Below are 21,186 nucleotides of genomic sequence, written 5' to 3'. Positions count from 1 at the left end.
CTGGACCAGACCCTTGATTCCACTACTGCCACTTCTTCTTTCTTTTTCTTTCCCAATACTCCTCCGGTGCCGCTTTGAATAGCCTACGTAGTTGCTTTGAGTGCCGAATAGCTCATAATCTTGTTAGACTTGAGACCCTCTTCCACCATACTTCCCATCTTTACGACCTCATTGAAATTTTTCCCCACTGCGGACACCAGATGACCATAGTAGGTTGGCTCCAAAGCCTGAAGGAAATAATCAACCATCTCATTCTCTTTCATCGGAGGGTCAACTCTTGCTGCCTGTTCTCTCCAACGGAAACCGTACTCCCTAAATCTTTCTCCGGGCTTCTTCTCGATTTTGGTCAATGACAGACGGTCCGGGACAATTTCGAGATTGTATTGAAAATGACATGCAAATGCTTGAGCCAGGTCGTCCCAGGTGTACCACCGAGCATGATCTTGTTGTGTGTACCAGTCTAACGATGCTCCACTTAAGCTTTGACTAAAGTAAGCCATTAATAGCTCATCCTTTCCCCCAGCTCCCCTCATCTTGCTACAGAATCCCCTCAGATGGGCTACAGGATCACCACGTCCATCATACAGATCAAACTTCGGTAACTTGAACCCTGCTGGCAGCTGGACATCGGGAAACAAGCACAAATCTTTGTAGGCCACACTGACTTGGCCACCCAGTCCTTGCATGTTCCTGAAGGATTGCTCCAGGCTTTTTACTTTTCGAAACATCTCTTCCTGTTCCGGGTCCTTAAGCGGCTTATCAGTTTCCACCGGGAGCTCAAAGCGAGGAGTGTAGGAATATGGCTCAGGAGCTTTAAAGGTAGGCTCGGGAGGGTAGTACTGGCTGTTGTGAGTTGGAAACAATGGCTCACTGGAAGATCTTTGCAACGTGGCAGGTGGAGGCGCCACAAATACTGGAGAAATTGGTGGTGGAGGACATGGAATTTGTTTGGGTGGTGGTGGCGGTGGTGTCTGAGAGGTGGTTCCGTAGTACTGCTGGTAAGTAGGGAAAGCGGGAGATGAGTTCACTGTGGGAGGATCTTGGGGTTGAGCTGGTGGTGGGAGGTAATTGGGGTTGCAGGATAGACTGGTGGTGGATGTCCCTTGACCAGGTCCTGGTACATCTCGGCCATTTGTTGCTTTAGTTATACATCTCCTCTCTCATTGTATTAACGTCCACTGCCTCCTCCTCTCTGGATGGGTCGACAATGCTTGCTTCTAAATCCTGATTGGTCATGTTTGACTTGTCTTTGGAGCGGGTGTTGTAAGGATGGGTTGCCAGAATGCCCGTCAGCTTAAACACCTACCTGGACTCATCAACAACAACTTTGTTAGCGGTTAGGGCATTAACAAATAGATAACCGCACATTGTTGGGTGGATGCACCTAAGCAGTCAACCGCTTCTATNCTATGGAGACTGCCTACGTATCACGACCCCGCGTGAATCAGACCAAGCGTAGTTCGTGAAAAATAAATGCAAAGTAGGAGCATGATATTTTTGCCATTTCAATTTTATTGATAGCAAATTTGCCTATTACAAAGACTCAAAACAACTAACACACTCTAAGAACTACAAACTCCATTATCCCTATTCTAATTCAAACACAAAATAAAGACTCAATCAACTGACTGCCTTTTAACGAAAAAGAGATACAGACTCTGGTAAAAAGTAATACAAACCCAAATGACCTAACTCCCCAAAAAAGGAAATACAGACTCGGACGACAAACCCCTTTTTTTTCTTTTTTTTTCTTTTTTTTTTAGTATAAGAAGGAGTGTAGACTCAAAGACAATTATGAATACATTAGAGCTCTTGGTGCCTGCGGGACGTCATTCGGTCTCGCCGCGGGCCTATATGCAAGTTCCCCTTGAAGTCTGTCTAGGTCGTTCATTATCTGCTTCACAAATGTCATCACTGATGCCAGGAAGGTGGTACGGGTCATGTTCTCGCACATTTGACATTTCCTAGTAATGGCATGAGCAACGGTTAAGATTCTTTCTCGGATTCTTCCTTTCTCTTGAAGAAACCGCCCTATCTGTTGGGCCCTGGCCTCCAAAGTTCGCTCATCCGCTTGGCTTTGTTCCCGGAGTTGTTGCAAGTCCCTTTCTAACTGTGCCAATGCCATGTAACAATGTTCTCTTTCGACTTTGAACTCTTTTGCCTGCTTGATCATACGGTTTTCTGTGGCAATAACCTTTTTCTTTAATCCTGTGACCTCATTGTCATATTCTTCTTTTAACTGTTTAACTATGCGGGCCCGTTCTTCTGCATTTTTAGCCAATTGTTTCCGGACCCCAGCTAATTCCTTTTCTGCCTTGTTGCGGTCAAAGCTGTAGTCGTTCACCTTTTGCCTTAGATTTGCTATAAGCTTTGCATCTTTGGCACTTCTGACAGGATTATCGGCCTCTAACTTCATTTTCTGGATTTGGGCTCGCAAGGCTTCATTCTCTTTGGCCAATTGTTTTTTCTCACCTTCATCAGCCACGGCTTGCAAGCTATTCTCAAATCAGAGGTCCTGGACCTGTTTTTCCAATGCTCCTATGCGGGCCCTATACTCATTTTCTTTAGTTAACCAATCCCACTGTTCTCGTGCTGATTCAACAAATTCCTGGATGTGAGGTCGTTTGGCCGGTCTTCCGAATGCAACGTCCCTTCTATACCAAGCCTGATAATCAGGCGACACTTCTCCTTTGGCTCGATCTCGAACACAAGTGTTTGCCGTCAAATATTGACATTCGCTCCAGACCTGGCGGACCATTGCTTCAGGAAAATGGCCATCAGGGCCATTCTCAACCACTTGCAAACTGAGATCATCATCCTTAGGTACTATCTGGCATCTCCCCAGCTGCCTCAACACTCGATACGGTGCGTAAGGCTGAATGCTTCTAAGCCCCATCAGAAGGAAATGTGGTCGGGCTGCCGGCATGTATACGATTTCATCAACGGGTAACCATCCCAGTGTCCACTCTATTTGGCTAGCAGTGAGGGACCGAAAATATGTTGTCCAACCCGTGACTCCTTCTGCCAATTCAGCCCTTTTAATCCTCGTGTAAAACTCTTCTATGCATGTTTTTTCTGGAGACCCGTAGCTCAAAAACTGAGGGCGATGACACAGATGCTCGATCATCCACATTCGTAACAATAGACTGCACCCTTCGAAGAAAGCTTCCCTGGCCTTGCAAGCTGTAAGAGCACGGAAGATGTCGGCCAATATCATAGGTGCAAGTGTACTTTTGGCTTGAGTAATTAATGTGCTGACGACCCCAGCTATTTTTATATCAATGTTCCCATCCTTCCTTGGAAATACTAAAAGCCCCAGGAAAGCTACCATAAAGGCAAAACGTCGATGCTCCTCCCACTTTTGGCGGTTTCCTTTGCTACATATCTTACTTTCTGGGTTGTTGAACCCCCCGATATGGCCATATCGATTATATATGAAGCTCAGAGTACAAAAGCCACTTGCCAGATCTGTGTTATGGACGGTTCTGACTATCTTCAAAGTGTCTAGAAATTTGTGCATGGCTACAACTCTGGGGGCAACCAAGTATTTGTGCCTCAACGGAACCTCATCCTTTCTAATGTAGCCAGCTATTTCCTCTAATGTTGGGGTAAGCTCATAGTCCGAAAAATGGAACACATTATGTGCTGGGTCCCAACATGTAACCAGTGCTCTAATAATATCTCCCCGAGGCACAATATCGAGCAAACCGGTAAGCCCTTTCAAATGTTTCTTGACTGCAGCTTGCCCTTCTCCGCCTAAATCATTCCACCACAGACGTAACTCCCAAGGGATTTTATGCATGATTGAAAATAAATCATTTTGAGTCGTGCTCATCCTGCACATTTATTAAGGTGATTTTAATCACTTGTTTTGACCTAAAAGAGAAAAATGGCACAATCTCTGTTCAAATTGACAGTTTAAACAAACAGGCGGTATTGCGGATACGGCCTTTCAGCACTGCATAAAGAAGATTTTAAGGTTGTGCCTGCTAACCGTTAAAAATGACTTGGGGTGGCTGTTCTTGCAAAATAGCCTCCCGGCACCCTTTTGGGGACATTCGGCTTATTTTAAACAAGAATGGCGGCACCCGACTTATTCATGATGAAATTAAAAATTGTGGCATTTTTTTTTGGCTATTTTTGAAAAAGGGGAGGTTGGACCCGATGAGGGTTGCCTACGTATCTCACATCCGGTGAGAATCAAACCAGCGTAGTTCGGGCAAATAAATCTAACTATTTTGAAAACAAGACTCTTTTTTGTTTTTGTTGGCAAATACACTATTTCTGAAAGCAAGATTCTTTTTTTTAATATATTTTTTTTATACTTTGTTTTCAGCGGCAAATAAAATAAACTAATTTAAAAATAAAACTCTTTTTGGTTTTCTTTTCCATTGGCAAACCTAAAAAGAACTTTTCTTCTTTTTTCATTTTCTCAAAATTCGGCAGCATTTTGGCACTACTTGGACATTGGTTTTTTCTAATATAGGAAATTAACTCCCTACACTGCTATTTTCTTTTTGGTTGTTCCACTTTTTCCCAAATATTCAAAGCCGGTCAGCATGCGGGTCCAAAACAGATAAATGCACAAGTAGGATGCATCAGGATGGTCTATTATTCCGGGTACACCTGTCCTAGACGGACCCAACCCCTGTGTTGAGACCCCTAAGTCAAAATGCACGTGATGCAGATAAGCGTTCCTACTAGGGATCCGGCATGAAGTCAAGTTCTTCTAGGTTCAAAACCTGGGTATGTTTTCTAGACTGTGTACCCGAGCGGACAACTCGAGCCGATGAAGGGGCTACGTACCGGGAACCAAAAGGCCATCCGGCTTAGTAACTTGTCCGGCCTCTTTCTTATTTCGGGGTATTGACACTAATAGAATAGGGAGTCTCCACCAGTGAGCACATCCCCGGAGGTGAGAAGAGAAGGTTTTCGCCACAGTTTATATACAATCCAGATAATATCAAAGCGGTAAACAGCAACATTTTGCACATTTAGCATGAAACATGTAGAAAAATCAGATAAAGCCAAATACAACAATATATCTAAGCTCGAATTCTGAACCCTGAACCAAAGTTCTGGGTTCTTCTCCCCAGCAGAGTCGCCAGAGCTATCACACCTCCTTTTCCTACACCGGTGAGGGTGCAAAGGAGTTTTTCCAATTAAAGGACAGTCAGAACGGGATTTACTATTAATATTCAGAGTCGCCACTTGGGAGATTAATGGTGTCCCAAGTCACCGTTTGAATCCCGATCCGAGGAAATTATGACTCTGTTAACAGTCCGCGAACCAGAACTCCGAGTAAGGAATTCTGTTTACCCGGGAGAAGGTATTAGGCATTCCCGGGTTCCGTGGTTCTAGCACGGTCGCTCAACTGTTGTATTTGCCTTTATCTGATTTTAAAACACATTTAACCTATATGCCTTTTAGTAGTAAACCGTTTTTATTGTTATTTTTAATAAGGATTGCAACGTCGTGAAAATGCGTCTCGAACCACGTCGCACCAGTGCACCCGTAATTGTCAACACATTTCAACTTCTTTGAGATTTGGATTTGGGTCACATAAATGTGCACCCACATTTAGGAAAGTAATATTATTAGAATACGCGCCTGAAGCAACTGCGCATTTATTATCTTTGGGGAAGACCGTGAAATTCGCTAAACGGTCCGCCCGAATTCTAAGTATTTTATATAACATTTATTGAGGGCCCCGCGATTTATGCATTTTATTTGGCGGGGCTCATCTCGTTTATTATTTAATGGTCGATCCTAAAGCAACTACAATTTTCTTTTTATTTTGTCTCTAAAATTAAGGAAGAAACCCTAATTAATCACCGTTATTAAATGAACATCAACCCGGGCATAAGCTATTAGCACAATGGGTTTTGAGGCCAGCCTTTGGAAAAGGCATTGGACCATCCATATGACTGGACCAGTAGAGATGCCTTTGGCACTTTGGGCTCACGATTGGCCCAACTAAAATCTGGGCTGAACCACTTCGAGATCTCAAATCTCTGGCCAATTCGATGCCCAGCCTCAAAGGAGATTCAAATTCTGGAACGGAACCTCAAATTAACACGATGAAACATAAATTTATTGAATCGCACTTATACAAATTTGAATCAATAAGCTAGCGGATGAGAGATATTAGATGATCAATATAATTTTTGGCGCTTTGAACGTCTGAAGGCTAAACACCTGAATTTGTTGAGATTCAGAACTCGATTTAGATTATTTCATATTAGTTACAAAACCGATCTGTGATTTCCAATTCGATTTAAGTTCCTAACATTTCAATAAAACAAAATCAAGCTATACATGATATTAAACGATTCCATACTAAAGCTACCACTAAATGAAACATCACAAATTCCAAATGTTCCAACGGTCTCAATCAGTCCCAATAAGTCTAAATTATACAGATTATAACATGTTCTAATCATCCTAGTCTCAACTATCACTACTATGTTATAAATTTCAACAGCTATAACATTCGAACTAATATGGCTTCAAGCAGATTGACACTAAGTTAACATGAGCACTATGACATTTCTTCAATAAACCAAACACATCGACTGATTCAGTCCAATCATACATCAATTGAAGCTGGAAAATACCTGGAATGTGAACAAAATGGGAAGAGAGAGGGAAGTCAGCAGCAATAGATGATAAACAGCAATCAAACCAGCAAGTGGGAGTAATTTTGAACCAAAAAGCTTCACCAAAAAAACTCAGGAACACACTACAGAAGTACAACACCAACTGATGGCCCCGAAATGACTCGATTGAACCCCAAAAACCACTCAAAATAGACCAATATACTTCAGGAAAGCTTCATCAATTAGAAGAGATGAAGATCACTGCCTAAAACTTGAAATTAACCTATAAAAGGCAATGTAACAGTATTTTTGGTTTTCTACTGCATTTCTGTTTCTTTATCTTTTCGACCCCCTTTTTTTTTTTTGAAGATTTGTAGTTTGGATTTCAAGTTCAGATCTAAAACTTATGGATAATGGAAGGGAATTTTTGGAGGCTCAAAAAAATGTGAATCAAGGCAAATGAATGCCTATTTATAGGTGAACTTAGGGTCCAATTTCAGATTTTCCCTTTACCCATTAGTCCCTATTTTAATTCTATTTTTACCCATTATTTTCTGACTTGTTACACAAGTAACTACACCTATTTTATTGAAATCTATACTAAATCCCACTCTAGAAGGGTCTATACCCATTACAATTCCTATTCTATCCTTGCCTTAGTTTTGATTTTACCAATCTTAATGAAACTACCCTTTTCCATGCCTAAACTACCCTTTGAATCCTCTTGGAATTACTGAGCTAAACCAGACCATTCCCCTATTACCCTAGTAACTGGTCAAGGACTAACCGTGGTTAAACAAGATCCTATCCTATTCAGCTATAACCAGACCAAACTAAACTAAACCTAACAGCTAATTAATACTAAACACTGAATTAAGGCATTACCAATGATAATTACTGATTAAACTAGAATAAACTGACTAGACTAACTGAAATTAACAAATTAAACATTGGAACAAAAATTAAAATCAACAAAGCCTAAACAGAATCGACTAAGATGGCTAATAAAGAATTAAGGATTATAACAATGAACCATAAACTGAAACCAAACATTTAGCAAGACGGATTCAAAACGAAAAATTAAACTAAAACCTAAAATTAGCAAGACAGGATTAAACCAACCAAACAAAATTAAACTAAAGCTAAGAACAATTACAAGAGCAAGATGAAACACATACTGAACAGAATCAAAAACAGAATCGAACAAAAACTTACTAATTTTGAGCATTCGACTGACTATCTTCGAATTTGGCTTTCAGTTAATGTCACGTGTTTATTTCGTCTGAAATAAACATGTAACATTAGCTAACAGTCAATCGAGCATATGAGTCTCCAAACAGACTTGATTTCGAAAAACCCTAGATTAACGATTTGACAAATTCCAGAGATATTCGACGGACGCCAAGTGGAAATTTGGGATGAGGGAAGAGAGGGGATGATTTGGTGCTAATTTGGCGTGGTTTGGACGGAGTGGCATCATGGCCGGAAAACTTCAAATTAATATTCGAGCACTTCTGGTTAGATTCGAAGGACAGGGTTTGGGGGGTTTGAAAGAGGAGAACAGGGCGGTCCTAGGGTGTTCATTTGGTTGGATTTGGATGACTTTGCATTTTGGCCGGAGGTTTTCGATCCAATATTCGAGTAGCTCGACTGTGTTTTGAGTGAATCTAAGGCCAGATATGGAAAGAGGAGGAGAAAAGGATTTAAGGGTGTTAATTTGGACGGGAACGGAGGCCAGCCGCCGCCGTGACGCGATTTCCGGCGGCGGAGCACGGCGGCATTACAGGGCTCTGTTTTGGGGTGAAATGAGAGAGACGACACGGGGGGGGGGGGGGTGCAGGGGTTCAGACATATATATATACTTAGTAGCCTAGGCTTCAGGACCGTTAGATTAAAAAACCTTGACGGTCCTGATTGAAAGTTACTAGACGACGTCGTTTAGGAGGGGGGGGGGGGGCAGACCTGGATCGGGTTAATGGGTTGGGTTTTTGGGCTAACAGGCGGATCTGGGGGTTTTTAATTTGGGCTAAGCCAATTTTGGCCCAATTTTGGTCTTCTTATCAAGCCCCACTTTCTTTTATTTTAATAGTCCCCTTTTTCATTTTTGTTTTGCTTTCATTTTTGTATTTTATATTTTTTTTCTGATTTTATAAAATGCTAAAACAAAACAAAGACCTAATTAAACTATTTAACTCCTAAAATTATTTAAAACTTTATTTAAAGATAAGTGCAACAATTAACAATTAAAAGTGGAAAGAAACTATTTTTGCAATTTTCTTTAAATTTTGTTCTAAAACAAATTAATACCTAACTAATACTAAAATTATGAAATTAAATCCTAAATGCAAAAAATGCATATTTTTGTATTTTCATATGAATAAAAATGCACGAATAAAAATGCAACAATTACCAAAAAAATGCCACCAAATTCATGAAAAATTACAAAATACTAAAGAAATTTTTTTTTGTTTGAAATTTTTGGGAATTATTGCTTAGGGCAAAAATCACGTGCTCACAGGGTTCCGTGGTTAAAGTTCAATCAGAAGTTGATACAATTCCTTGCCAGTTAGATGCAACTGAGCAGAACAAAGCATGGTAGTGGAAAGGCCACCCTCATCAAGAATGCCGCAAACTACACCATATTTTCAAACTGACAAGATTTTTCTTTGATTGAAACAGGGGCAGGAAATTTCGTTTGTTCCGGAGAAACCCTCCGTGAGGAAAGCAGGTGCAAGACAGGCTCGACCATATGTTTCAGTGCCCTCCTGGATAACGGGATTTAGTAAGTTTTGAGACCCTCACAAATGACAAGGTCTGACGAGAGTTCTACTTCTGGGAAATATAGTTCAGCATTTAAGTTTTTCACTTTTGAGATGAGACTTAGTTTGAAATTTTCAGGATAAGGGAATTTAGCTTAGAACTTATTTTGATAACAAGAGTCTATTAACACTCACAGATGTTCCCAGTATCAAACCGGGGCAGAAAAATTTCTTTTGTTTTGTCTATTTTGTTGTAATCAGGTGCCCACCTGGAGAACAAGGGAAAAAAGTTTCAAGCAAAGAGAAGACGATTAAAGTTTTGGCATTCAGGCGCCCACCTGGAGAACAAGGGAAAACGGTTCAAGTTTAAAAGGAAAGCGGTTCAAGATTCAAAGAAAGATAGTTCAAGTTTCAGAAATCATGCGCCCGCCTAGAGAACAAGGGAAAACAGCTCAAGATTCAAGGGAAAGCAGGTCCAGTTCAGCAATCAGGCGCCTACCTAGAGAACAAGGGAAAACGGCTCGAGATTCAAGGGGAAGCAGTTCAAGTTCATTAATCAGGCGCCCACCTGGAAAACAAGGGAAAAAAGCTTGAGATTCAATGGGAAGCAGATCAAGTTCAGCAATCAGACACCCACCTGGAGAACAAGGGAAAACAACTCCAGAATCAAGGGAAAGCAGGTCCAGTTAAGCAATCAGGTGCCCACCTGGAGAACAAGAGAAAACAACTCAAGATTCAAGTGAAAGCATGTCCAGTTCAGCAATCAGGCGCCCACCTGGAGAACAAGGGAAAACAACTCAAGATTCAAGGGAAAGCAGGTCCAGTTCAGCAATCAGGCGCCTACCAGTAGAACAAGGGAACAACTCAAGATTCGAGGGAAAGTAGGTCCAGTTCAGCAATCAGGCGCCCACCTAGAGAACAAGGGAAAACAGCTCGAGATTCAAGGGAAAATGGTTCAAGTTTCAAAGGAAAGCGGTTCAAGTTTCAAAGGAAAGCAGTTCAAGTTTCGGCAATCAGACACACACCTGCATAACAAGGGAAGACAATTCAAGTTTGAAGGAAAAGCAGTTACGAATGAAGACGGTTCAAGTTCAGCTATCAGGCGCCCACCTGGAGAACAAGGGAAAACAGTTCAAGTTTCAAAGGAAAGTGGTTCAAGTATTAAGGGAAAATAGGTCAAGTACAACAATCGGGCGCCCACCAGGAAAACAAGGGAAAGCAGCTCAATTCTCAAGGGAAAGCAATTTGAGTTTCAGCAATCAGGCGCCCACCTGGAGAACAAGGAAAAATAGTTCAAGGTTCAAAGAAAAGTAGTCCAAGTTTCAAAGGAAGACAATACAAGTTTTGGCAATCAGGCGCCCACCTGGAAATCAAGGGAATTCACTTCAGAACGTAATTCAAGTCAGCAAGCTCACCTGGAGAGTACGAGTCAACAGCTCAAGATGCACCGCAGAGCCGCGGAAATTGCAAGATCAAGTTTGAAGATGCGTAGATAGTATTCTTGTAATTCATAGATCATGGTTTAGTCTAGCTTCTTTTTTTCTGTCTTGGTGTAATAAGGAGTTCAACAAGCAGTAGCAGCAGCAGCAACAGTGAAATCATAGCTTCTCGGTAGTCCCAGCTACCAAAACTTCCTGAACTACACTGACCTGATTCCTTTATAGCCAGGGATATGTAGGCAACCTCGGAAGCAAGGTTCGGTGAAAATCTTTCAAAAAAGCTTCCCACGGAGTATTCAAACGGGCAAAAATCGCTCGTATACGCTCACTTTATCTTTGCACGACAACTCTTCGTGTTTCCGAGCAAAGAGGGGCAACTGTGAGCATGTGATTTTTGCCTTATATGAATTACTCCTATAAAATCTAAAAAATAGATTTTTTTTCCGATTATTTGCCAATTTATAGAATTTTTGTATGATTTTATTAATTGTTTGCATTTTGTGTACGTTTAATTTGCATTAAAAATAATGAAAAATGCCAAAAATACCATGTATTGAATTTAGGTTTTATTTTTACATTTTTAGGATTAATTAGGTAATTATTTGTTCCATTATGAAAATTACAAAAATGGCCCATTTTACATTTTTACCTTTTAATTGCTAGATTATTGATTGTCTTTTTTTAGGAAATTGGTTAGTTTTACAATTTAGATTAATTTAGGTTTTTAATTTAGGTTTTTGATTAAATGAAAAAAAAGGGAAATTGGATAGAAGGTGGGTTTGTGTTAATTTTATTGCGCCAAAGCCCAAACTTTTCAGCCAAAACCCGTCCAAAATCCACCCCAAATCCATCCCAATACCCAATTACCCGGTTCAGGCCCGTACTACAACCAAAACGACCCCGTGTCCCATGTCTTTTATCACAGTCGTTGGATCCTAGTGATCTAACGGTTCGGAACTAACCCCCCTAAATATGAAACTGTCCAAATGCCCCCCCCCCCCCAATACCCCATCGAACCCCCCTCAGTTCCCATCTCCGTCTCTCAAACTCATAAACAACCAAACCCTAGACTCCCTTATACACTTCGCCGTCTCCGCCGTGGTCCGCCGACCTAAAATCGCCCACGGCGGCGGAACACCTCCAAACACCACCAAAATTACACCAGACAATCCTCGTCCTCTCCTCTTTCCAAATCGCAAAACGGCTTCCCTTAAATCCCCACCAAGATCCTCCAATTTGACATATGAACACCAAACTTAAGAACCATAAATCGCCCATATGGCCCCATGTTCACACCCCATAATCTCCTCATCCTCCTCATTCCATATTCTATTTTAGTTCCTCTAAAAAAACCCCGAAATTCTTCAAGTTTTAGATCTGAAACTGGTCAGAAGATGTCAAGTCTTTTCTTCGATATCTCTGTCGATTTAGCATGCCTTGAGTCTAAAACTAACATTAGCTAATGGCTTTTGTTAAGAGCCATTGATTAATGTAAGTTTAAACTCATTTCGGAGTCGCCGGAATCCGGTTATTTGCCTTTGACCGGACAAAATGCATGTGAGTTCGAGAGCTGGTATCTTTCCCTTCTCATCTGGAATTTTTTACATGTTTTCGAAGTTTAATTAAGTTTTTTAGATTAATTTCTGTTAATTGGTGAAAATCTTCTAACTCTAGATTTTGTTCCTTCATTATTTTTGTTTGCTTCCTGGATAAATTTTCCTTTCCGCATTTGTTTTACTTAGTTTGCAATGTTTAGTTTAGGTTAATTTTAGTGTTTGTATTCATGTTTATTAGACTTTTGTTAGGTCCTCATCTCAGTAGTCGGTTTCAATGAGTTTTTACAATTTTCCTTTGAGACTCATTTTGTTTTTGGGTTTGAATATTTCTGTTTTTGTTTCTTTTCTGAGTTGGTTTACGTTAAATGTATTTAGGGTTAGCCTAAAGGTCCAATGGCTTGATGATTTTGTTCCTTTGATCTTTGTTTCTTATTGTTCTTTGCCTGATGTTGTTAGTCCTCATTTGGGAATAGACATGAACCTATGGGGGGTTAATTGAATAATTGAAAGCTTAAGGGGGGCAATTTGGGAGTTAGAAATGAGAATTTTCAGATAAGGTATCTAGAATATTCTAGGGCATGGACAACTGGTGTTATTCTGCCAATACAAGTTGCTGAAGCCAATTCGAAATGGTCAGCTATCCAATTGTTGTTAGAAAAGATGCTTTGTGAGAGGTGTTTAGGGGAAAAAACTATTCCTTGGCCTAGAAGTCACAAAACAGATTTATGAGATAAATAAGGCACTTTCCTCACTTCCTAGACACAAAAAACAGACCCTAAAAAATCTTTCAAAAGAAATATCAACTAGGAGCCTCTTGTTCTATTCTTTTGGGGACAAAAGCTTAACAATCTTTCTTGTTATTTCTGGGGTATTAAGCTCCTAGGACTTGATATTGAAGCTGAGTACTGATTAATATTGATGTCTCTCTGCTCTTGAACTATCTATTTCTGAATTTGGAGCAATTTTGAAGCATCAAGGTACACATGAATGCTAGAAATGTTGTTGAATGATAGGTTGTTATGATGCCATTCATCTTCATAAGTGCAATACCATTTGAATTTTCTTGATCCTGTATATTTCTATTAATATAATGTTTCTTATTCTATAAAAACATGTTTTCTTGTGTTTTAAGTGCAGTATTTGGTATCTGTTGTGTTTGAATTATATACACTGTTTTATTTGTTCATACATGCCTAATATTCATGCTTTGTGGGTTGAGTTTTGTGTGATAATCCAGTGGTCAACAATTGTGTAGCCATGCTCTTGGTGGATCTGATCTCGACATAATCAGATCCATGAGAGTTAGAAGCTGAAACAAATGTACTCGTGTGTGGGAAGAGCTGGCAGCCTTATAGAAGACAATGGTCCAAATTTTAGTTGTAGATATTTAGTTTTGATAGTTCAGGTTGAGTCTGTTTACTATGTCATAGGTTGAGTCGTGTCTGATCTTTTGTTTAATAGCTAACTGTTCATCAATGACTCGAAGTTCGTGGTTATTGTTAAATAGATATTGAATTTACATGTAAGTAGATGTGATGTATAAAGAAGCTGTGAGGTTCAGGACTGAATGCTTCAAGTAGTTTTATTTTAATGTATTAGACCTGCTGGAAATCCAAGAAAGTTGCATGATGATTTATTTATTGTTAGTTTTATCTTAGAATTCAAGATTAATAAGGTGCTTATGCATGTGATGTTGGCATAATTAATCGATAGTTTAAGGTATGTTTAGCATATTCACTGTCATTGAGTAATGGTGTAGTTATTTGAGCATTAGAAGATATTGAATCTCAGCAAGCGAGCCAGGCGGGCCATCCAGCTTGGACTTTGGATTTAATCTACTGGGATCCGCCTGCCCATTGGCCCTGGCCCAAGATGGGGCAGCTGGGTTTTGATCAGACCCCTGGGACTTGCCTCTATTTTGTTTTTGCCATGTTTTGGGCTCAATTTCGGCCCAAGTGTTTTCAGCACCTTCTTTCTTTTCTTCCCTAATTGTTCCTAATCTTATTATTGTTTTGTAAACACTGAAAGATTGACTTTAAAAGCTAGGCCAATTATTGACCCAATTAAAATCGCTGAGGCCGCTTGTCGTTCGCCCTCATTTCTGGGCTCCATTTCGAGTCTAGTTTCTGCTTTTCTCTTAAGGATCTATAGACAGTGTTGGGCCTCCTGCTGACCCAGAACTGTTTTTAAATAATTAAGTTCCTAGTAATCTATCCAATGCTTACTTTAAATTAGTAGTTTTAGATTGGACTTTAAATTGATTAAACCTGACCATCCATAATTCACTTTAGTTGAGTATAAGTTTTTTTTAATAGAGTGAGGTGTTCCATCTTAATTAAATCACTTATGGCCCTCGCATTAATATTATAACTAATTATTAAAAAATTAATATTCGTAAAAAGCCTTTAGGCGCGTTTAAAATACTATTGTGTTTGTGCACACGTTCGCGTGACATAATTACGATTGTAAAATCAATTCGGAGTATGCGTTCACGCAACATTGACCAAACGTTCTCAATAATAATAAAATTTTTCTTAAATATAGTTCTTTTAGACCAAGGTGTGCCATCCATAATTGAATAGCTTATGGCCCTCTTGTTAAGTGTTGTAAAAATGATATTCGTAGTTTGCTTTAGGCACGTTTAATGTACCATCGCGGTTGTGTACACGCCCGTGACATAATTACGATCCTAAAAACAAAATTGGAGTATGCGTTCGCGCAACTTCGACAAAACTTTTAATATTAATAAAGTGTTACTAATTGTGGACACGTTCGCGTGACATGATTTTTGATGCGCCAAACAAATGGGTACACGTACGCATGACCTATTTTAAATTTGTTAATTAAAAAGGCAAATGCACATAGGTTCTAAAGTCAGTAATTAAACAATTTGATTTAGCCAAGTATGATCAAAGTGACCGTGCTAGAACAAGGGAATCCGGGAATGCCTAACACCTTCTCCTGGATTAACAGAATGCCTTACCTGGATTTTTGTGTTTCGCAGACATTAAAACAGAGTCAAATCTCCTCGATTCGGGATTCTGAACCGATGTCTTGGGACATCATAAATTATCCCATGTGGCGACTCTAAATTTAATATAAAATAATCATGTTTTGATTGTCACTTTCATAGGAAAAACTCCCTTATACCCATTCCGGGGTAGTTCAAGAAAGTGTGACATCAACCATACCCCGATTCAACTCAAAAGCAATACCATGGGATTATGTCGCCATGGCTCGGCGAAAGGGGATGGCCAAGTTAGAGGAATCTGACGCGGCACAAGGAATGACTAGAACCGGAAGAGTCTATACACCTGAACACTTGGGAGGTTCAAGCAAGGAGGCCACTGCTAGGTAGCCTATCATTGAGACTGGGCCATATGACCTATGGAGGAAGGTACAAGCAAAGGAGTACTCTGTTGTTGACCATCTGAAAAAAAGTCCCTGCTCAGATATCCATCCTATCACTCTTGCAGAATTCAAAGGCACACAAGAATGCCTTAATGAAAGTGTTGAGCGAGGCTTACGTACCCAATAACATCACCGGCGGAGAAATGGCCAACATGGTCGGGCAAGTACTAGAAAGTCATAAGATCATCTTCCACGAAGATGAGCTACCACCCGAGGGACGGAATCACAATAGAGCATTACACATTACGGTGCAATTTGAAGACAAGTTTATTGCCAGGGTCTTGGTTGATAGAGGTTCGAGCCTAAAAATTTGTCCATTGGACACTTTGAAAAGGTTGGACAAAGGTTTCCATGAGATACGGGTAGGAAGCATGAATGTGAAGGCTTTTCATGGGTCCCAGAGGGCCACGATTGGGGAAATCAACCTTTGGTTGCAGATGGGGCCAAATTGGTTCGACGTTGAGTTTCAAGTGCTTGACATACGAGCCTCATATAATCTTTTGTTGGGCCGGCCATGGATCCATGATTGTGGAGCCATGCCTTCCACGCTACATCAAGGAATGAAGTTTGAATGGAACCGCCAAGAGGTAATCATTCATGGGGATGGAAGTAACCCCATCTACACTAGTCAGACTATCCCGGTCATTGGACATAAAAGAAGGCTAGGAGGGGAAACCTACCATAACATCGAATGGGTCAATGCTGTCGAGAAAGACAAGTGGTGGAGTAACAAAATAGAGAGCATACTGGCATGGTCTGGGTATGAACCCGGCAAAGGGCATGGAAAGAACCTCCAATGTATCACCAAACCAATACAGCTGAAAAATCATGATACCACCTTTGGGCTCGGATACCAGTACACATGGCAAGAATACAGGAATTGGTCACCTCCATGGCGCGGACCATATTACCCCCTTGAGCATCCAGTGCCACGTCTGGAACAAGCTGTTCATCAAGCTTACACAATATGGGGGACCGCGGAAGAAGAAGCGGTAGCAGGGTTGAAGAATTTGTTCTTGGAAGATGAGGACATGGACTGGAGTGCCATAATTGAGGAGGAGGAGGAAGAAGGCCTCACTATTCAGACTATGGAGAAGGGAGCCGTTTTTAGGAATTGGACCGCCATGCCATCCCGATCCTACAGAGTCCCTTGGTAGCTTGGCAAAATTTACTTCTATAAGCCGTTCTAGGCATTTAGGACTTCCCGTAATTTTTTTTTAAGTTTTACTTGTTTCAAAAATGAATGCTCGATACATCGAGTCATATTTTGTCTAGACGATTTTTAAAGTTTTAGTCAAATGCATTTGCTCCCTATTATTCACTACTATCCTTACATTTTTCTTTTCTATAGCATTATTATTACTTATCCCAATGAACCAGTAACTGTGACATGTAATGAGGCAACGTAACATGAGAATAGTGATTCAGAGGAAGAGGATGAGATACCTGAGGAAATTGTCGGGGTAGTTGAAAATTTTGAGAATAAGCCTAAGTCCAATATGGACGAGACCGAAGCAGTAAATTTTGGAGACGCCGAGACCGTCAAAGAGAACCGCATCAGCATTCACTTGTCACCAACAGAAAAAGAAGAGTATGTCTGGTTCTTAAGAGAGTATGAGGATATTTTCGCATGGTCATATGATGACATGACCGGTTTGAGCACTTCCATAGTAGATCACAAGTTGCCTACCAATCCCATGTGTCCGCCAGTCAAGCAGAAGCTTCGAAAGTTCAAACCAGACATGAGCCCGAAAATCAAAGAGGAAGTTACCAAGCAGATCAAAGCCAACGTTCTCAGGGTGGTCGAGTACCCAACCTGGTTAGCTAACATTGTGCCAGTTCCGAAGAAGGACGGGAAGGTCCGGGTATGTGTCGACTACCGGGAGCTAAACACATCAAGTCCCAAGGACGACTTCCCACTGCCAAATATACACATCTCGATCGGTAACTACCCCAAGCATGAACTCCAATCCTATGTAGATTGCTTCGCGGTTATCACCAGATTTCGATGGATGAAGAGGATGCAGAGAAGACAGCTTTTATTACACCATGGAGTATATATTGCTACAAGATGATGCCATTCGGTTTAATGAACGCTGGGGCCACTTACATGAGAGCCATGAAAACCATATTCCATGATATGATACATAAAGAAATAGAGGTGTATGTGGACGATGTTATTATGAAATCCAAGAGGGTCGCAGATCACATAGCAGACTTGGGGAAGTTCTTTGACAGGCTAAGGAGGTACAACTTGAAACTGAACCCCGCAAAGTGTGCATTCGGGGTTCCCGTAGGAAAATTATTAGGATTCGTTGTCAGTCATCGAGGGATCGAGTTGGATCCATCTAAAGTCAATGCGATTCAGGAGTTACCACCACCTAAGAGCAAAAAAGACGTGATGAGTTTCATAGGACATCTCAACTACATCAGTCGCTTCATAGCACAGTCCACAGTCGTATGTGAACCCCTTTTCAAGATGTTGAGGAAAGATGCCGAAACAAGTTGGACCGAGGATTGCCAAAAAGCCTTTGATAATATCAAGGAATAGCTGTCCTCACTGCCAGTATTGGTCCTGCCAGAACCGGGACGACCTTTGCTACTCTATCTATCTGTAATAGATGGAGCCTTCGAATGTATTTTGGGACAACATGATGAGCCAGAAAGAAAGGAGCATGCCATATACTACTTGAGCAAGAAGTTCACACCTTACGAAGCATGGTACTCTCTGTTTGAACGCACTTGCTGTGCTTTGACCTGGACAGCTCAGAAATTGAGGCATTACTTGTGTGCCTACACTACCTACCTCATATCCAGGATGGATCCTCTGAAGTACATATTCCAGAAACCCATGCCGACTGGAAAGTTAGCCAAATGGAATATACTACTAAGTAAGTTCGATATCGCCTACGTAGTTCAAAAGCCGGTCAAAGGACAAACATTGGCAGATCACCTTGCCGAAAATCCGGTGGGAGGAGAATACGAGTGTTTGAAAATGTATTTTTGTGATGAAGAGGTATCATTCGTAGGAGGAGACATCGCCGAAGCATATGACGGTTGGAGGATGTTCTTTGACGGAGCCGCAAATTTCAAAGGACTGGGCATAGGAGCGGTTTTGGTATCAGAAACGGGTCAGCATTATCTGATATCTGCTAAACTCAGATTTCCCTGCACCAACAACATGGCAGAATATGAAGCCTGCATACTAGGGCTCAACATGGCAATCGACATGAACACTCAGGAGCTGCTGGTGATCAGGGATTCAGATCTACTTGTGCACCGGGTACAAGGAGAGTGGGCCACCAAGAATTCCAATATATTGCCATATCTGCACCACGTGCAGGAATTGAGAAAGAGGTTTACAAAGATAGAATTCCGACATGTGCCTAGAATTCAGAATGATTTTGGCGACGCATTGGACACTTTTTCATCCATGATGCAACATCTAGATAAGAACTACATTGATCCCATTCCGGTAAGGATCCACAATCAGCCGGTATATTGTGCACATGTCGAGAAAGAAGCGGATGGAAAGCCTTGGTTCCAAGACATCAAAGAATACTTATTAAAGGGAGAATACCCGGAACATGAAAATCACACTCAGAAACACACACTCCAGAGATTGTCAAATCACTTCTTCCACAGCGGAGGGAACTTGTATAGAAGAACTCCTGATTTGGGTTTACTAAGGTGTGTCGACGCAAAGGAAGCTTCTAAGCTACTTGAGAATGTGCATACTGGGACCTGTGGTCCACACATGAATGGTTTTGTCTTGGCTAAGAAGATATTCAGGGCAGGTTACTTTTGGAAGACCATGGAGACGGATTGCATTCAGTATGTCTGCAAATGCTTTCAATGTCATGTGCATGCCGACATGATAAAAGTGCCGCCAAATGAGCTTAATGCAACAAACTCACCTTGGCCATTCGCCGCCTGGGGGATGGATGTTATTGGTCCAATTGAGCCCACCGCTTCAAAAGGACACATGTTTATTCTGGTCGCCATCGATTACTTCACAAAATAGGTCGAAGCTGCGTCTTACAAAGCTGTAACCAAGAAAGTCGTCGCAGTTTTTTTCAAGGATCGTATCGTCTGCCGATTCGGAGTTCTCGAGTCCATTATTACAGACAACGCCGCCAATCTCAACAGTGATCTGATGAAATCTATATGTGAAACTTTCAAAATCAAGCACAAGAATTCCACAGCCTACAGACCTCAGATGAGTGGAGCCGTAGAAGTCGCCAACAATAACATCAAGAAGATACTAAGGAAAATGGTAGAGAACCACAAACAATGGCACGAGAAGTTACCCTTTTCCCTGTTGGGGTACCGCACCACGGCTCGCACATCAACTGGGGCAACTCCCTACATGTTGGTTTGTGGTACCGAGGCTGTCATCCTAGTCGAGGTGGAGATTCCTTCTCTAAGGATAATATAGGAAGCAGAACTCAGCGATGCATAGTGGATAAGGAGTCTCTATGAACAATTGGACCTTATTGATTGAAAGAGGATGATTGCAGTGTGTCACGGTCAACTTTATCAGAAAAGAATGTCCAGAGCTTTCAAAAAAAGGGTCAAACCTCGGCAATTCGCACCTGGTCAGCTGGTATTGAAGTAAATCTTCTCGCGTCAAGATGAAGCCAAAGGGAAATTCTCTCCCAATTGGCAAGGCCCGTACACGTCCATAGGGTGCTAACAGGAGGAGAACTCATACTCGCATAAATGGACGGGGAAATATGGCCAAAACCGATCAATTTAGACGCAGTCAAAAGATACTATGCTTTGATTATTTTACATTTCTTCATCTGATGTAATTGAACTATGCTTTACCTGATTTCCGTTAAAGAGGGGATATGTAGGCAGCCTTATGAGTACGGTCATATCATAATAAAATTTACATTTCCCCCCAAGATCAGAAACCGGGGCAGAATTTTGATGAGGACAATCAAAATTCCAGAGCAAGTCCAGCCAACGCCAACATATGTTAGACAGTCAAAAATCAGCTAGGAAACTGGGGCAGAATTTTGAGAAGGATTTTCAAAATTCCGAAGGAAGTCCAGCAAGGCCTATTGTCTTCAAACGGTCAAAGATCATCCACCAAACCGGGGCAGAATTTTGAGGAGACCCGCAAAATTTCAATATGAGAGAGTTACAATGTCACTAAAATGTGTTACAGTCACTAGTTCATCTAAAATAATTTGATATTTCACTGTGTTTTAAATAATAACTCTATTTTTCATCAATAATTGCATATTTTTGAAAACTTTATTTCCATTACAGTCAGGTATCACCCAAGGGAACTCGAAAGGCTTCCAAAATAGAGCAAAGTAAAGCCAGCCAACAGAAGCACGAACCACCCTCCCCCTCCCCCCACCCCACAACTACACTTACTCTTACGACACACGCACTATCTAGCTAACGG

This window comes from Nicotiana attenuata, chromosome 5 (assembly GCF_001879085.1).
Source record: "Nicotiana attenuata strain UT chromosome 5, NIATTr2, whole genome shotgun sequence".
NCBI lineage: Eukaryota > Viridiplantae > Streptophyta > Magnoliopsida > Solanales > Solanaceae > Nicotiana > Nicotiana attenuata.
The sequence above is the reverse complement of the archived record's forward strand: the minus strand, read 5'-3'. Positions refer to the sequence as shown.